At 39.3% G+C, this 15,944-nt stretch overlaps 1 protein-coding gene across 2 annotated transcripts in view; it reads left to right on the plus strand.

The window, feature by feature from the left end:
- Window positions 1–3,027: 3,027 nt before the first annotated feature.
- The window catches only part of LRRC4C (leucine rich repeat containing 4C), a 101,364-nt gene continuing 88,447 nt past the window's right edge, over window positions 3,028–15,944 (plus strand). For both annotated transcript variants that reach the window (XM_064452316.1, XM_064452317.1), the window contains exon 1: window positions 3,028–4,839. The gene's annotated coding sequence lies outside the window, so the exon portion shown is untranslated. The remainder of the gene's footprint in view (window positions 4,840–15,944) is intronic.

Consider the following 15,944-nt stretch of genomic DNA (forward strand, 5'->3'; position numbering starts at 1 on the left):
CCAGGTAACAGCTGCTCTTAACACTTGGTGTCTACCTGAGTGTGCCCAGTCGTGGGGAATGGGCATGAAGGATAGCAATTCCCTAGTTTAGAAACTGACCAAAAGGACCCAGGATATTTCCTCTGTTTCACCTTGTCAGTTCTTGTAAAGCATTGCGTCATGTGTATCATCCAAAGATTTCCATGCTGCTTTCATTTTGAATTTCAGCTCACCATGCTGGATGACTTTTGTGAACTGTTATGCATGTTTTTCTTGCCCAGAAAACCTGCAAAATAAAAGATTGAAGGCAATATACAAACAGTATTGTTTGGAGGTAGCAACATGCAATGGTCTGCAGGAAAAAAGTCACACAAACAGTTCTGTCCAGTGCTAATGATACCCTTTTAACATTTGGTTAGTAAATGACTTATTGTGATAATACTAAAATATTTGTTTTAAATAGGTTTCACACATAGGTGGCGTGTGTGCTTGTAAAGCAGATAATACAATTCTATTTTTTCTTTTGCTTAGTAAGAGGACATTTGCCTTTCCATATAGCATGCAGTGCCATCTCATAAATATCACAAATTAGTTTGCTTTAAAGTTATGTTCTAAGAAGCTAGTCACTCTATATTCTATGTTTATTGGTTGATAATGCATAATTGGTATATTAAAAACAACAAACTTTGAGAAGATTATATCATAGCCTACAGCACATTACAGTCTTGGTACTGATTTTGTGTTTAGTCGCATCTATGCCAGCAAATATATTATCTTTGTGTGTGTATAAATATGGACATTTATTTAAGTGCTGGAATCAGTTAGAAATGTGTATTTTGATTACATTAAAAATACAGATTGTGCAAATTGCCATGAAAAGTGAAATATTGTTTCTATCCCCAGAGATACTCTAGCTATTGCAGGTGCTTGTGTCTTAGATTTTGGTTAGATCCCAAAAGCTGTGTGTCTTCTGGTTTTGATGCCCATATATATATTTAATTCAGTTACAGAAACCTTCAATTTTGCTCACAGGTGCTTTAATATTAGCAGGAAATTGTTGAGGCACTTTTTAAAGAAACAGTGGAGCGTATTAGGCTATGATGTTTTTATCCTTCTGGGAAAAGGCACAACTTCTTTGTGTTTTTTTGGATTTTAAGTAGAAAAAAGAAAAAGACTCTTAAGACATTCATAGGCCCAAAATATCCCAGTGGCATCAATGAATCAGATGGAACAAAGTAAGCTCACCAACTGAGAAAAAGGTTGTTATTTGTCAGAAACTTCATCTCTTATCACACTTTGCAGCTTTCTCCAAAAATCCCCAAAGTCTTTTTTAGCATTCTTGAAAGGCCATTATGTTTGGGTAATTCATTATTACTACACACTAAGTCTTTCACCCATTGTAGGTAATTTGTGTTTGCCATTGATTTCAGTGATAGTGAGATCAGATGCTAAATGATCTAACAGTGATTAAGGACCTGGTTCCAGTTGCTTAACTTATATCTGGTAGAACTTTCTCACCCGAAAGCCCGCTGAGTCAGTAGAATAAATCTGAAAGTCAATGTTAATGATTCAGTAAGTGTTATGTGACTGAACTCAGCTAGCTTATGGATTTTATAATTCCAGAAAAACTTACAATATGTCATATAACTTAAAAATTTATTTTATTTTCAAGTATGCTGGTTTCACACCAAATATGAAGGCTAAGTAAGGATACAAAACATAACTTGGCTATTTGAGAGAGGACTGAGCAAAGAGCTAGCTATATTATTGCATGCATGGAATAACTCAGAGTTACTGCTTAATATATGAAGTTTTCTATAATTACCATGAAAGCGCCTGACTAATTCTTTTTTTTTTTTTTTTTTTGGGGGGGGGGTTGTGTGGAGGAGTTAGATCTATAAATAATTTCTTTCTGATTTTGAGGGAGACAAATGCCAGCACATACATCATCCATATACCATTTCCCTTCATCTTGGAGAGGGTAGCGAATCTAACTTTATACAGGCAAAGTTTTCTGTAAAATATCTATTGAATTCAAGTCCCTGAAAAAACAAGACACAAGTCCAATTCTGAGCATTTTAGGCAACATACATAAGTACACCTAACATACCTTGTTAGTGGGTAAGTACATAACAAACATGTCAGTACTTTACTAGCCCAAATTAGGGAGCTGGTTTAGAAACCTCAAAAATCCTGATCACAAGTCATTCTAATCAAGCTGCAGCAGATTTGACAGGTGAGCCTAGATATTGTATTGTTCTGTTGCTGTCACTTAACAGCTCACTGGAGCCATCAAACCCACTGAAACCTTGAAGTACCTCATAGGGCCTCATAGAAAACACCTGCCAAAATTGAGTTTTAGGAAACTTGTATGTGTATATAAGTTTTAAACATACATTTACTTCTGTAATTAGAAAACAGATTGTCTTTCCATGCAAATTCTTTCCACTGTTACATTTTTTGCAAAGATAACTTTATTCCTTGTTTCATTTTATTGTCATTCCTCTGCATCTGTGGCTGGAGTTGGTACCTGTGAATACTGAATGTTCTGTACTTCTTTTGCAAAAACAACTTTATACCTTATTTCATTTTACTGTCATTCCCTGTGCTTCAGCGGCGAGGCTGGTACCTGTGAATACTGGTTGAACTGTCAGAATCAGGCAGGCTTTTAAGAAAATGAGTTTTGACATTCTTTTCCTTAAGACGATCCCTTGTTTCTCAGTCACTGCTTTCTGACTTGAAGATTTCTTAAGGTAGCCCAGCGTTTGTTCCCAGATTGTCAACCAGGTGGCAGCAGTGCCACGTCGGAGTAGCTCCCATACCCTTTCCCTGACATCAAGTGTTAATGCAATTGACCAATCAGTGCTAAGATGATGGGAGGTAATTGGGTAATTGTATTTTACTGATCACAAGCAGAGAAGGGGGGGGCGGGGGGGAGGAGAAGAAGGAGAAGAGGAGGAGGAAGAAGAAGAAGAAGAAGAAGAAGAAGAAGAAGAAGAAGAAGAAGAAGAAGAAGAAGAAGAAAGGGGGGGTGGGGGGGGAGAGAGAGAGAGAACGGAAGGGGAGAAGCAGGAGTGTAGCCAGAAAGGCTGGCCCTGGGACATTTGCAAATCCTAGGGTGCCACTGAAAGGTGGGGAGTAAGAGAAAGCCAGAGCGACAGAAAAGCGGAGCTACTCCCAGCAGCAACAGCATCTGTCAGGAACTGGATATATACATACATGCGTACGTACATGCACACACAGGGGGAATTCGAGCTGAAGCTAATGGGAGGGAGGAAGGGTTTCGGCTGTGCAAAGGACTATGCATTTCAGGGATGAAACTAAAAACTGAAGGAAGCGGTTGTGCTCCTGGGAATGTGTCATCTTGTAAGGGAGGCAGGAAGGAAGAAAAGGGAGAAGATAACTGGCATGTGGAAAAAGATGGGAGACTAACTCGCTGCTGTGCAGAAGGGAAATCCAACTTGTAGATCTGAAATACACCAGGCTAAGCTTGGAAATGAGATCAGACCTGCACTGAAATAAAGAAAAGGAGGAAAAGGGAGGCAGAGATTGGAAAGCTTTTATTCTTCTTCCTTTCTCTCATTCCCTCTCCCTCCTCAAAGAAGAAACAGAAGTTTATCCGTCTCGGTGCTGCTGGATCTGTATAGCTGCTGGACAAAAGGAGAGGAAGCTGAAATGAAAAGCAAAGGGTGCTTGTGAAATTTACAGCTAAGAGGACAAATCACGCCTCGCTGGGCTTCTTTTGTGCCCCATTGGGGGAGTTTTAACATCAGAAAGATTTTTGAGAAGTGTGGGGGCCAAAGGGGAGAGTGGGCGTTAAAAATAGCCGTCCCAAGTGTTTAAAAAAATAACAAGGGGATGGATTTATTCTTGACAGCTGGTGGGAACCTTGAATTTTTCTCTACTCCCTCCCTCCTTCATTCCATTTAATGTGAGATTATGAAAATGCAGAGGAGTTGGAGGGAAGGCAAAAGGATATAACGTGGAGTTTGAAGCGAGGAGAGGATGCTGATGCTGTGGATTGCTGGCTTCTTGCTGAAATCAAAAATCCAATTGCGCACTGGGTTGTGATTGGAAATCTAATCAGATCTTTGGAGAGGGGAGAGAGAGACTAAAACTTTATTGTTTTGACAGACACAAATAAAAATTTAAATGCAAAAGGAGATTCTTTTGTAAAGGAGTGAGGAGGATAGAGGAAAAGAAGAATGGGAATCCCTGTTCTAATGTGGAGACACACAGATTGGATAATTGATAGTGCAGCAAAGAAGGGGGAAGAAGAAAATTGCCTGGCAAGACCTGGATCTTAACAATCACAACAAAATTACATTAAAAGAATACAGATGGAGGGTTGCTTATAAAGAAATACAGCCATTTCTGTTCTCCAGAGAAAAAACAAATAGTGAGCAATGGAGAGCAGTACATCCAGAGAGGCAGAAAATCTCAGAAAAAGGAAACTAGGGAAAGGATCCACAGTGGAATGAAAAGTTTCAGAAAGGAGAAGGACCATTCATCATCTGCGAGGATTTTTTGTTTTTTTCCTCTTATTTTAAACTACTCTTCTCTGGTGAAGGCAAACATCAACATTACCACTACAGAAAAGTTGAAAGCCACAGAGAAAATAAAGGACAGAGAAGAAGAAAGGAAAATTGCTGGAGGGGGAAGAGTTCAGCAATGGGTTGGATTGGCACCTGTATGGACTGAAATTGCTGGGAAATTACAGTTGGATAACCTTTATTTTTATTTCCTTTCTTGTTTTTAAATTTGATTTGGTTGCTGAAATGAAATAGTTTTCTAACCCCTCCCCCACGCTGGTTTTTCATAACCACTTGGATTTCCGGCTGGATAGTCTTTGAGGATACAGTAAGTACACTTTCTATTTTATTATTTTTTGGAAAAGGAAATATGTCCCATTGCCTCTCTTCTTTCTTAACCCTCTTTTCTTGGTCTTTTCCCCCACCTGAATAAAGAATCTGGCTGGATTTTGATAATGGCTGGAGAGGGGTGATTGCGAAGGGAGAAGGGAAGGAACGAGGACAGAACTGAATTCTCACAGTAGCTCAAATGTTCCTGTTAGTAAAATTCTAGGCTTGGTAGGATGTTGCAGATGCCTGCCTCTGTGGTTCTGAGGTGTTTGTAAATGTTCACTAGCAAAGAAATCTTTTGAGAAAGCCCCTGCAGTGAGTGGGGGGTGCTGCCTGATTGCCCAGTCTGTACAAATGGATGCAAGTTGCATAGAATTGGATGCATGGAGGAGGTTTATTTCTTTGTTTAGTAAGTGTTTAAAATAGAGAAATGCTCTGATTTGAATGCTGGCATCTAGTCTGACATTGCAGATGAATATGGTCTGTTAAGAGGAAAATTTAATAATCAAGCAGGGAGGTGAAGGATGGCTTTTGGCGGGAGCTGGGGGCGGGTAGGACAAGGGGTTTTAATGGATTTTGAAGAGGCAACTCTGAGAGAAATGGCATGTTTTACACTCATTGCTAAGAAAAAACAGTAACAGGCAGAGAGAGGACATTCTCCTATTGAAGGGGAGTTTAGGAAACTGCTGTACAAGCCACCAGTGTCCTCCAGATCTCCTAGGAAATTCTTTGTGATTTTGTGGTGAATCCTTCAGGCTCCCCTAGGACTTTCATGGCAGTTGAAAGCAATTTACTTTGATTGACAAGCAATGAGAGGATACTGTGGTGTTAGGAGGTTTTTGTTATTATGCTGATAATGAAAATAATTAAAATGTGGCTTGTAGATGGTGGGGTTCACAGATTAGCAATGATGTGTAACAGACCAGTAAATGTCTCTCCCTTTCTGGAGAAATGTGGCGTGGGGGTGTGGAATAAAGGGAGGATAACATGGTGTTTGAAATAGAAGTCCTTGTTTTCCTGTGAGGAAGAGTGCCACTTCCGTCCCCTCTCCTGGTATGACTGCTTTGCTTGTAGATAGGGAGTTTTCTTTCTCTTTCTTCCCCTTCTCTCCTCCCTCACCTCTGTCTTCCTCAACCTTGGCCTTCATATGTAGAGGCTAAAGCTGGAAGTATTAGGCCCAAACTGGTGGAGAAGGAGAGAAACAGCTAATTAAAGAGGCATTGAGCAGATATGTATATTTTTTGGCAGGCAAGGTGCAAAACTAGCTTTGCCACTTGCTTTACTTTTCTCTAGCTGCAATATTCTGGAGGAGGGGAGAGAAGGCAGGGATGGGAGAGGTGTTAGTAGAGCTGGATTTTAACATTCTTTTCTGGCAGCATTTCCCTCTTCACAAGCTTCCTGCATGAAACAACGCAAACCAGAGCTCTAACTTCCCTGGATAAATACATAAATAAATATTAGCAGCATCTTTTTTTTCTCCCTTTCTCCATTCACTCACATCACTTTATGTAAACATCCTGAATCTTTTGGCATAATGGAAATAAGACCTTCTGCCTCTCAAATGTGTCCCATGCGCTTCTGTTTGGAGGTCATGCCGCTTAAACATTAGCTACTTCTAAAGCATTAAGATTTAGGGTGCAGTCCTGCTCCTAACGAAATCTCTGGGAGTTTTTGTTTCACCACCTGAACAAATCAGACCCTTTGTGCTGTTGTGTTTAGAAAAAGAAGGAAGCATGCACAGCAAAAATTGTTCCTTCCAGCTCCAATTACTCTCATCTTTCTCAGTATAGCTAAATCAGTTTGGTATGAAGTGCTTTAGCCTCATTTATTTCTCTGGGCACATTTCCTGGTGGGACACTAAGTGGTTAATAAGTTTGCCAGCATCTGAAAATAAGCACAAAACTCTCTTCTCCATTCCTTCACGTATCATTATAAGTCTGTGCCCTATTGTGGGCTACACTTACATCAGCAGTTGCAGTAATAGAGCAGCTAAATCTATGTTAAGCTGCTGCTCAGTAATTACTGAAGGAAAAAGAAGCTGGCTAAGGAAAAGGCATCTCCAAGCTTTTCCCTGGACTGCTGTCAACTGAACATATAAACAGAATATTTGATAGAGCAACTCCAGGTTTTGACAAAAGAAATCTGCCACAGGTGCCTCATTCATTTTGTACAATAACTAGCAGGAGGATTTTCCTGATGCAATAAGGAAGCACTGGGAAAATTTAGCCACCAGTTTGGGCTGAAATAGGCAAACCTTGTCAATGTTAAAAAGCTAGGGATGCGTGTCTGCTTCTAGAGAGGCAACAGTTTCACACTTCAGTGAATCATTCACTTAATACAGTCGCCGAAAGACAGATGGAACAACCCAGAGTTTAACTCATTCAATCTCAGACTGGGAACGACTATAGAATTTCTCAACATTTGAGCTGGGGCTTATCCAGAGCCCAAAGGGCTGATCATAACATAAATGGCCAAAAATGTCAATCCAAACATCCAGCTAAATGACAACAACAAATCTCCACAAGGAGAGGCAAGAGCTGGCTGTCTCTGCTACTTCCCTCGCATGTGCCTGAGCACAGGTGTATCATTCAGCAGCACATGCTGGTCTTGTGGGCTGTCGCTTCTTCAAACCATGGACAATCCGTTTGGTAATGACCCCAGGCAGCTGGGATTTTGGCACTGTACAAGAAACCATTATGTGTATATTTAGGCACCAAATGCTTGTACAGAAGGAAAGAGAAAGCTATATTGGAGGGTCCTACTGTATTTGTTCTTATTGTTCTCTGGAAGGTCAGATATCATGCATCTCAAACTTCAGGTATTCTTGGCAAACTGTAGGCTAGCAACGCAAGGGGGTAGCTAGTCCATGTCTTTCACGTCAGGAATGATTTGTACTAATGTAGAATAGGAGCAGGTTCAGTTTGCTGGAGCAGCAGATTTTGTGTCACAGTATCTCCCAGCTTGATAGCACTGACAAGTGAAAAATGGACTTTCAGATTGGTTGAGACCCAAGAAAGAGTGCTCTAGATGTGAGCCATCTGTGAGCAATTTTGTGGGACTGAAGGAAAAGGAAGGGATTCCCAAGGTGCTGCTGTGACTTCCTACATATAGGACTTAAAATTATTTGCCTGTGGCCTAACAAACTGTCTCCCATTTGACATGAAGATTCTTCCTATAGCAATATGAAAGACTTTGAAGGGGGCTCAGGACAGGATTTTAGCACATTTTGAGAGAGCTTTGTACTGGTGAAAACTCACAAGCCAAGCTGTTCAAGAGTGAAGTTACAATATATTCACTGAAGGAGTGCACTGTGCACAGCAGCAGTGTGCGAGAGCCTCCATCTCAGTCTTGCCAGTGTGCCTTCACTTCTGCTTAGAGATATCCCTTTTTTTCTGATTGCTAGTAAGGGAATGAGGAGAGAGAGAAGGGTGTTGGAATTAGTGCTACTTGCAGTCTGGGAGGAAAATTACTCTGAAGAAGTGCAGTTAGCCCCCCTCCAAGTCGTTTCTAGAGTAGTCAAGCTGACTGGACTTTGGGCTAGGGTGCAAAGCAGGGCCCCCGTTAGCAGGGGCCCTCCTTCTGCATCCCCATCTATCCTTTTACCAGATGCTCTATGAAAATCATAATGAAAACCAAGCCTCCTTCAGTTATAAAGTGCTACCCTGCAGGACAACCCAGATGAGAATGACTTAATAATAGCAGAAGCCACAGTGGTCTGGAGGGCAGCCTCTTACAGCATGCTCAAGTCCAGCAGCATGGGCAAGGAGCTCCCCTTAGAAATGATCCTGCCTTCACTTCCTGTAATGGCAAAAGACTTTGGGTCTTGGCTTGTGACGTCTTGGAGTGGTTAATTTAATTACATTGTTCAGAAAAGAGGGGTGCCTGCTATTTAGCTGTATTATCGCAGTAAGTTTTTCTCTTGGGGGATAGGAATGGGGATGCAAGAAGGGAGACAAGTGTGCTACTGGTGTGTTTTAATTGCAGATTCACAAGCTGCAGCATGTGGAAGTGAATTAACACATAGTTCATGGTAGGGGGCCTGGATACTTTGCTATCTGTTAGAGGAAAAGGCAAAAATCAGACGCTTGTGCATGCACACAATAAAAGAGAATCAGGATTTACATTTGGTATCCAAGGAAGCAAGAGCAGAATCCTGCAGGGCTTTCTGTTCATTGTTTAAATGTTGCCATAGCAATATCTCAGGGCACAAGTTACATGTTTTCCACTTCTGGAGTTGAGCTTTTCTTCCCTCTCTTTCTCTGTTTTTCTCTCTCTTGAGATACACAACAACCAGGGGTATCTCCACAGAACTTTGCACAACAACAGGAGAAGGTTTTTGAAGGCTGAGTTATCTGTTCACATATGTCTGTTTGTATGTTCTTCCCTGTCATTTGCTAATACGTTGGAAAACCAACTAGGAGGAAATTTTTGGATAGAAGTGGAGTGTGAGGCTCTTGTTGTTAGGACATCAAGCAAATTACAATATTTTGCGTAGTGGTGATATGTTAATTGGATAGCTGCAGGCAAGCAAAGTGTAGCAGTCGCTGACAATTAGAAACAACAATGAACTTCCCAGGACTGAATATATTCCTTGGGTAGATTAAAATGCATTTCAGGTATATACCAGAGCTGCTGTAAATTTAAATACTAATACCACTGTAAGAACTCTTGAAATTCCATTTTCACAGTGCTGAGACAAGATTTACCCTTGCTGCTTGTGAAAGGGAGAGAGAGGCAGCAACAGACCACTGAATAAAATCTCCCATAGTATTTGCTGCAGAGCTTGTACTTGTTATGTCAGGACTGTGGGGGAGCAATATAACCAGGAAACCACGAGAATTTAAAAGGAAACCAACCCACCCTCAAAAAAAGCAAAAATCTCCTGCAACAATGGTTTCACATGCATCTAGATAAAGCTTACTCAGAAGTATCACAACAAGATAAGTTAAATGAATGAGATTTTGTTTGCAAACCAGCGGCAATTCAGAGCATTTAGTAATGATCTTTGTGTTTGAGGGATCTCTCTCCAGTTATTTGACAGCTATGGGATCCATACAGTCCTGTGCATTAAAATAATCCTCAGAAATATAGATGTGGTTTCCATTCATGTTTATATGAATGGTATAGTATGAATTGACTTCTGGAACACCTAGGAGTTGGTGGTTTTCCTTCACTACACGTGTAAGAGTGTTTGCGCTGAGGGTCAGACCTAATCCTGAAAGCCAGTGATAGTAATTTTGAAAAAAAAAAAAAAAGTATTAGTGTATTTTAGATCCCTAGCACATTTTATTTTTGCTTACACACCTTTCTTCACTTTCATGTCAATAATGTCTTCACTCACATGGCATGTGAGTGAAGCCAAGCACGTAAAGAGCCTGTTTATTGATGAGGGGAGTGCAGCATGAGTAATAACAGTACAGGCTTCCTCACACTGTTTATCATTGTACCTCTGTTACGATCCTAAGCAAAAATTGCCTTAAGACCTTAAGCAGGCACCAATTCTGTTCATGTACATTGAACTTTCCCCAGCATCTTTGAGATGGCAAAAAAGGTGGTTAGCTGTGATGGGGACGGGAGGTAGCATGCTTCCCATGCATTGTACTACTGCCCGCTCATCAAATTACTGAAGCCCATCAGATTCCATTGACTTGACTGGAATTTGAAGTAGGGTGCTAGGGATGAAAGTTTCATCATTATAGGGTCTTCGTCAGCTGTAGACCAATAATTTACTCTCTTTTTAATCTCTAAACCCAACTATTAGTGGGCAGGTGGAAGAGGCTGGAATGACAGTCTCTCTGTAAACTGGTATAAGTGAGATTTCTGTCTTGCAGAGAAATAGTTAAAAGGTTTGTTTTGATTTTTATTCACTAATGCCCATTTTCTTGTTCTAATGCAGCACTGCAACATGTATGAGCTAGTCGGTTCTGTGGTAACTCTTCCATGCAACCAGTTTCATTGCTTTTACATTTCTTTCCCTTCTCATCTGTCATTGTGCAAAGATAAACGCAGTTCTGCTCCCACTGATCTCACTTGGAGCTTTAGTAATTACTTCAGCAGGATTGATCCTGCTTTGGTTTGTTTTTGTTTTTGTTTTTTTTTTTCCTTCTCCTAAAGGAAGTACAAAACCTGTTTTAGTTCCAGAAATAAACAGTAGGATAAGTATTTCTATTTACAGACATAAAAAGGTGATCCAAATACCATTTTGAATTAATGTGCCATAAACTTCTAAATTTCTAAATCTTCCATATTCCCTTTGCAGTACCTGATGATATTTCAGGTATTAATGCTTCTTTTTCATCAGTGTATAATGTAATAATTGATGGATTAACAAAGTAATCTGGGCCTTGTTGCTGCCACAGCAAAAACTCAATCTATATTAACAAACCCAGATATTTTGTAAAATGTCATATTTTAGGGCTGAATTCTCAGTCACGGCTAGGAGAATTTGGTGATGCTGTCGTCTCTGTGCATTGACTATTCACATCAGTAAGTGGATATTGTGACATTTTATAACTAGTTTACAAAAAAAAAAGTTATAGTTTACTTTTTAAAGGCTACAGAAGAGGATCTACAAGGACAGAAAAGGGTTAAGCTAAGGAACCATAGTTTTCCCTCCCTCAGTGCATGCAAGTTTCAAATGAAGTGTGCAAAAATATATTAAATTCCATGAGCTTTGCTAAAGGGCATACGTGTTGTGTTAAGGGTTTTTTTTTTACTTAGCTGTTTGGTTTTACAAGAATTTTCTCTGCCAGTACTCTATTTGTAAGCCCTTATTGGACAGGCAGGTTCTTCTACAAGTAGTTATATATTATTTTTCCAGAGGCAAGCTTTTTATATTTGTTACATCATTTAAAGAGCTGAGGTTCATTTTTGTTAGGGTTGTTGATGACACAGCTACTAAAGGGGAAGGATGGCGACCCCATTAGCCTTTCAGGCTGCTCATATGCAGTGCACAGTCTACTACTTCAGTAAGAGTTTTATTGTATTTAACGCCCATGTGAATTTTGACTGTATATGGTGCAGAGAATTAAAACCATAATGGATTTCTCTTTTGAACTGGAATGAGGTTGAAAAAACTCACCTTCAGTGAATGTTCATGTTGATATCCCTCTTTCTGTAATGTGCATTTCACTGAGTAGTCTGGTACTGAAAATTGAGTTATATACATTAAGTAAAAGCCTGGAGGTATCTGTTAAAGATGACTAAATCAAACCATAGCAGAGGACGATTTAGTCCTTAAGTAACTTTCCATAACATGTGGAAAAATAATTGTATTTTTAATGGGAAATTTCAGGTTTGGGGATATGTATGAAAATCCCATGCAGCAGTAATAGAATGTCATTAAGAGTTGTAGAGAAATATAGATAATAATTTCCTATCACAAAAGGTATTGTATCTGATTTCAGGCATTGTCTAGATAAGCTTTTTTTGTGGCAAAGAAAGATTAAGTTGATGATTACCTATAGCAAATGGAAGATAAAACGCAGCCAATGATGCTGCTTCAGAAAGACATATCTTCTAAACCTGAGGAAAATTATGAGAAAAATTGATTGAAGAGAACATATAAACAGAAGGCTGTGAATATAAACTGGACAGTTTCTAGGAATATATTGTTTTGCCAGAGGAAAACCTAAATCATAACAGAGTTCACATTTGACTATAAGTCTGTCTGATACAAGGGAAAATGAGGCCAAAATGTAGCATTTAAACCAAAATGAAAATAAACTAGTATATACTAGGTAAAAAAAGAGGAAAACAGATAACAACCTCTATTAAAATAAAGGTATAAAATTAGCACAGTTGATCTGATAGAAGTGTTGATGTTTGGTGGTGGGCTTAGGATATAACAGAAGTGGGGAACTATTACTGTACATATTGATGCTTTTATTGGAGACATCCTATGAAAAGTTACTGGCAGTAATGATTCAGAACTGACAGGATTATTCAACTAATATTTCTATTCTGTATCTGGAAAAATCATGATTAAAAATTCTTACCATGAAAAGTAAAAGCAAGTGAAAGGATATTGGAAAACATCTATTAGGTGTACATTAGATCAACAGTACTGTTATTCTTTTCCCAAAGGGTAATCCAGAGTATATGTCTAGAAAACATTCCAATGATACAAGGGTGATGAACTTGTGGTGATCATTGACCATTTAGTCCAACATAAATTTTAGGCAGAAATCCAGAAAATCCAACACAGGATTCAGCTGATACAGAATTAAGGCAGGGGAAATGTTTAATGGCAATAGTATGTTATTATGGGAAGTATTTTTTATCAAGCAAACAATCTGACTCTTTCATGATACCGCAGGGTTGGTAGATATAAGTTACCATGAAAATATAGTGCATTTAAACTTTGAACCACATGCATGGGATACTTAAGTAGCTTAGAAGTACTGGTCAGATATTCAAAACTAAGTATTGTGGGGAAATATGTTTGAATGGATTATAAAGGTATTGTAACTCTTTTTACAACATTTGTACCAATGATCTAGACAGATCATTGACAGAAAATTACGCTTAGCATAAGTATGGGGCCTCCAGCTGGCAAAATGACCTAGATAACAAAGGCTGTTAGGATGGGAATATGAGTGTAAACTGTGTAAGATAAGTGAGTTAACTGCGAAAATGTTTGCCCAAATGGATAATGGTAAAGAGGAGAATTTAAACAAAAAGCACCAAAAAGCTTATGAAACAAAGCTTGGAAAAAAGGGTAAAAGAAGCATGAAACTTTTTAAGTGTGAGTGGCTGGGCAGGTGAGAGAAACAGAGCAAAAAAACTTGTTTAACACTGACAGATGTTGCTCCATTTCATTGCAACCTTTGGCTTGGTCTGACCAAGCTGCCTCTGCACTGGATACTGTGAGGAGCCAGCATTCAGCTAGTGGGGTGATCACACAGTGTGTAACAAGCAGGGACCCACATTTTGTGAGTGCATGAGTGAACTGTGAGTGCTTTCTTCCCAGCCTGGGCATTAGCAGATAGCATGGGACCACACAGAGTTGGAACACCCATGTCTCAAAAGGAGGAGTTAGCAAGTAGGGGAGCCTGCACTCCCAGAACTGGGGATGTGCTTGTCACCAACGTCATCTGTGAGGATACCTGAATGGTATGACTTTGGGGGATCAATTATATAGTTTAGAAGTTTTTAGGTGTTTATTGTCATTTTGTAAGTATCTAGTATTGTGGTTAATCTGTCGTATTGCTGATCCTGAGCTGGCAGTGAGTGCCAGTTAATGAAATGTTGTTGGTTATAGTGATGTGATTTAAATCACATGAATTGAGAAATTTTTCTTAGCGACAGTATTGGCAGCATGGTAGATAGGACAGGCGTGCAGAGTGATTTTTGGATCCAAAATCTTATGTATAAGAAGGACAGATTCTGAAGGTATATCCTGTATGAGGGACATTCATCTGTAAAAGCAAGTCTGAAAATCATTTAAGGTCATAGCAGGCAAGAGATTCCACATGAGCTCCCACAATGATAGCATTAAAAAGGCTATGTCATACCACTGGATAAATAAGCAGATAAATAGAATAGTGATTTTAACAACGTCAATGGGAAAACTGGAATGCTGTTTACATTTCAATTTGTCCACATTTTGAAAATTATGTTGAAAAGAAAGAAGAGACACAAGAATACTCAGTGCTGAAAAAAAAAAAAAAAGAAAAATTCAGTGCTCAGATTTTACTCTATTGATTAAGAAACTTGAGAACTGTTGTGATTAGTGTGGGGGAAAATAGGTGTTTAAATGTTTTCTAATATAGCAAATAAAATTCTAAGAAGCAGCAATAGTTGGAAGCTGAAGTCTCATAAATTCAGATTAGAAATTAAGGGTAGATTCTTAATGGTGAAAATAATTCATGATTTTTAAAATTGCTTGGAGAAGTGGCATTTCCCTGTGTCTTCAAGTCCATGTACACAGATTGGATATTTGCGTGGAAGGCTGTTGTAGTGAAGTACGCATTATTGTGTTTTGTATATTGTGATATTCAGAAGGGCAGATGGTTCTGAGGTCCCTGTACCCTCAGCCTGTGATTCTGCATGTAGAATTAATGTACCCTGGCATTCATAACCAAGCTTCCAATCCCATCATCAACAAGCCCGTCTAGCTTGCAATGCATGAACACCCCAAAGAATTTCACTTCCCAGTCGATCATTTCCTCTCTGCTGAGTTTGTTAGCAGAAGGCCCAAGAAGTTTCTGGGTGATCTGCTTCTCTGTGGCACTCTGACTCAATCTCAGTACCTCAGACTTCTATCTCGTTAGTTGGAAAAACGTCTTTTGAAATCTGTTAATTTGTCAAATCTGAAGTGTTTTATAAAGGTTAATTTTGAAAGCTGTCCTGAGGGTGGAAAAAATACTCACTGTGCATATTTACTCATCCACTCAGCAGCCCATCCACTAACTTATTTGTGTGATCAAGATTCTACTTACCTTCGTAGTGGAGAGATTTGCAAGCTTTGAGTGTTGTGCTTCTGAAACACTGGCTTATCAGCAACCTGGGCCTCCAGCCTGAAATGTCCATTTGTTTAAGCTGAAACAGGAGTTCAACACCTAAATCAAAACCAGCCAAAAGGTATTGTCTAAGAGCTTTTTTCTAGCTTAGGCTTCCAGATATGCATCCAGATATGAACTTCTGTGATAGTTGGTCTTGGTGCCAGGCTTCTTTCCAAGCCTGAGATGGACTAAATATAGGGATGTCAAAGTTGGTATATCCTTCTCCCTGTTTCTCTCTGCTTTTTGGCCACTAAACATTGCTCTGTCCACATTTTTTCTTGCTGTGAATGGCTGTTAAGCATTTTAGACTAAAATGTAGATTTCTGTCTTCATAAAATAACTCTGCTTGTGGAGTTGATTTTTACATGTTTTCTTCTTTTGCTAATGTATGTACTTAGTTTGGGTAGACAGAGAAGAGGAAAGAATGAAGTTAGCTTGACTCTGCATCTCTGCTTAATAGCCTTTGGGTAGTGTAGGTTGCAATTATATGCAGTCACAGTGAGTTGTCTTCTCACATTTCTAGTTACTCTTCACCTGATTTCTTGGGCAGTTTGTTCTAAACTATTCTGAAAAAATTACTGATGGAAATCTAAAACAA

Source organism: Phalacrocorax carbo, chromosome 5 (assembly GCF_963921805.1).
Source record: "Phalacrocorax carbo chromosome 5, bPhaCar2.1, whole genome shotgun sequence".
Taxonomy (NCBI): Eukaryota; Metazoa; Chordata; class Aves; order Suliformes; family Phalacrocoracidae; genus Phalacrocorax; species Phalacrocorax carbo.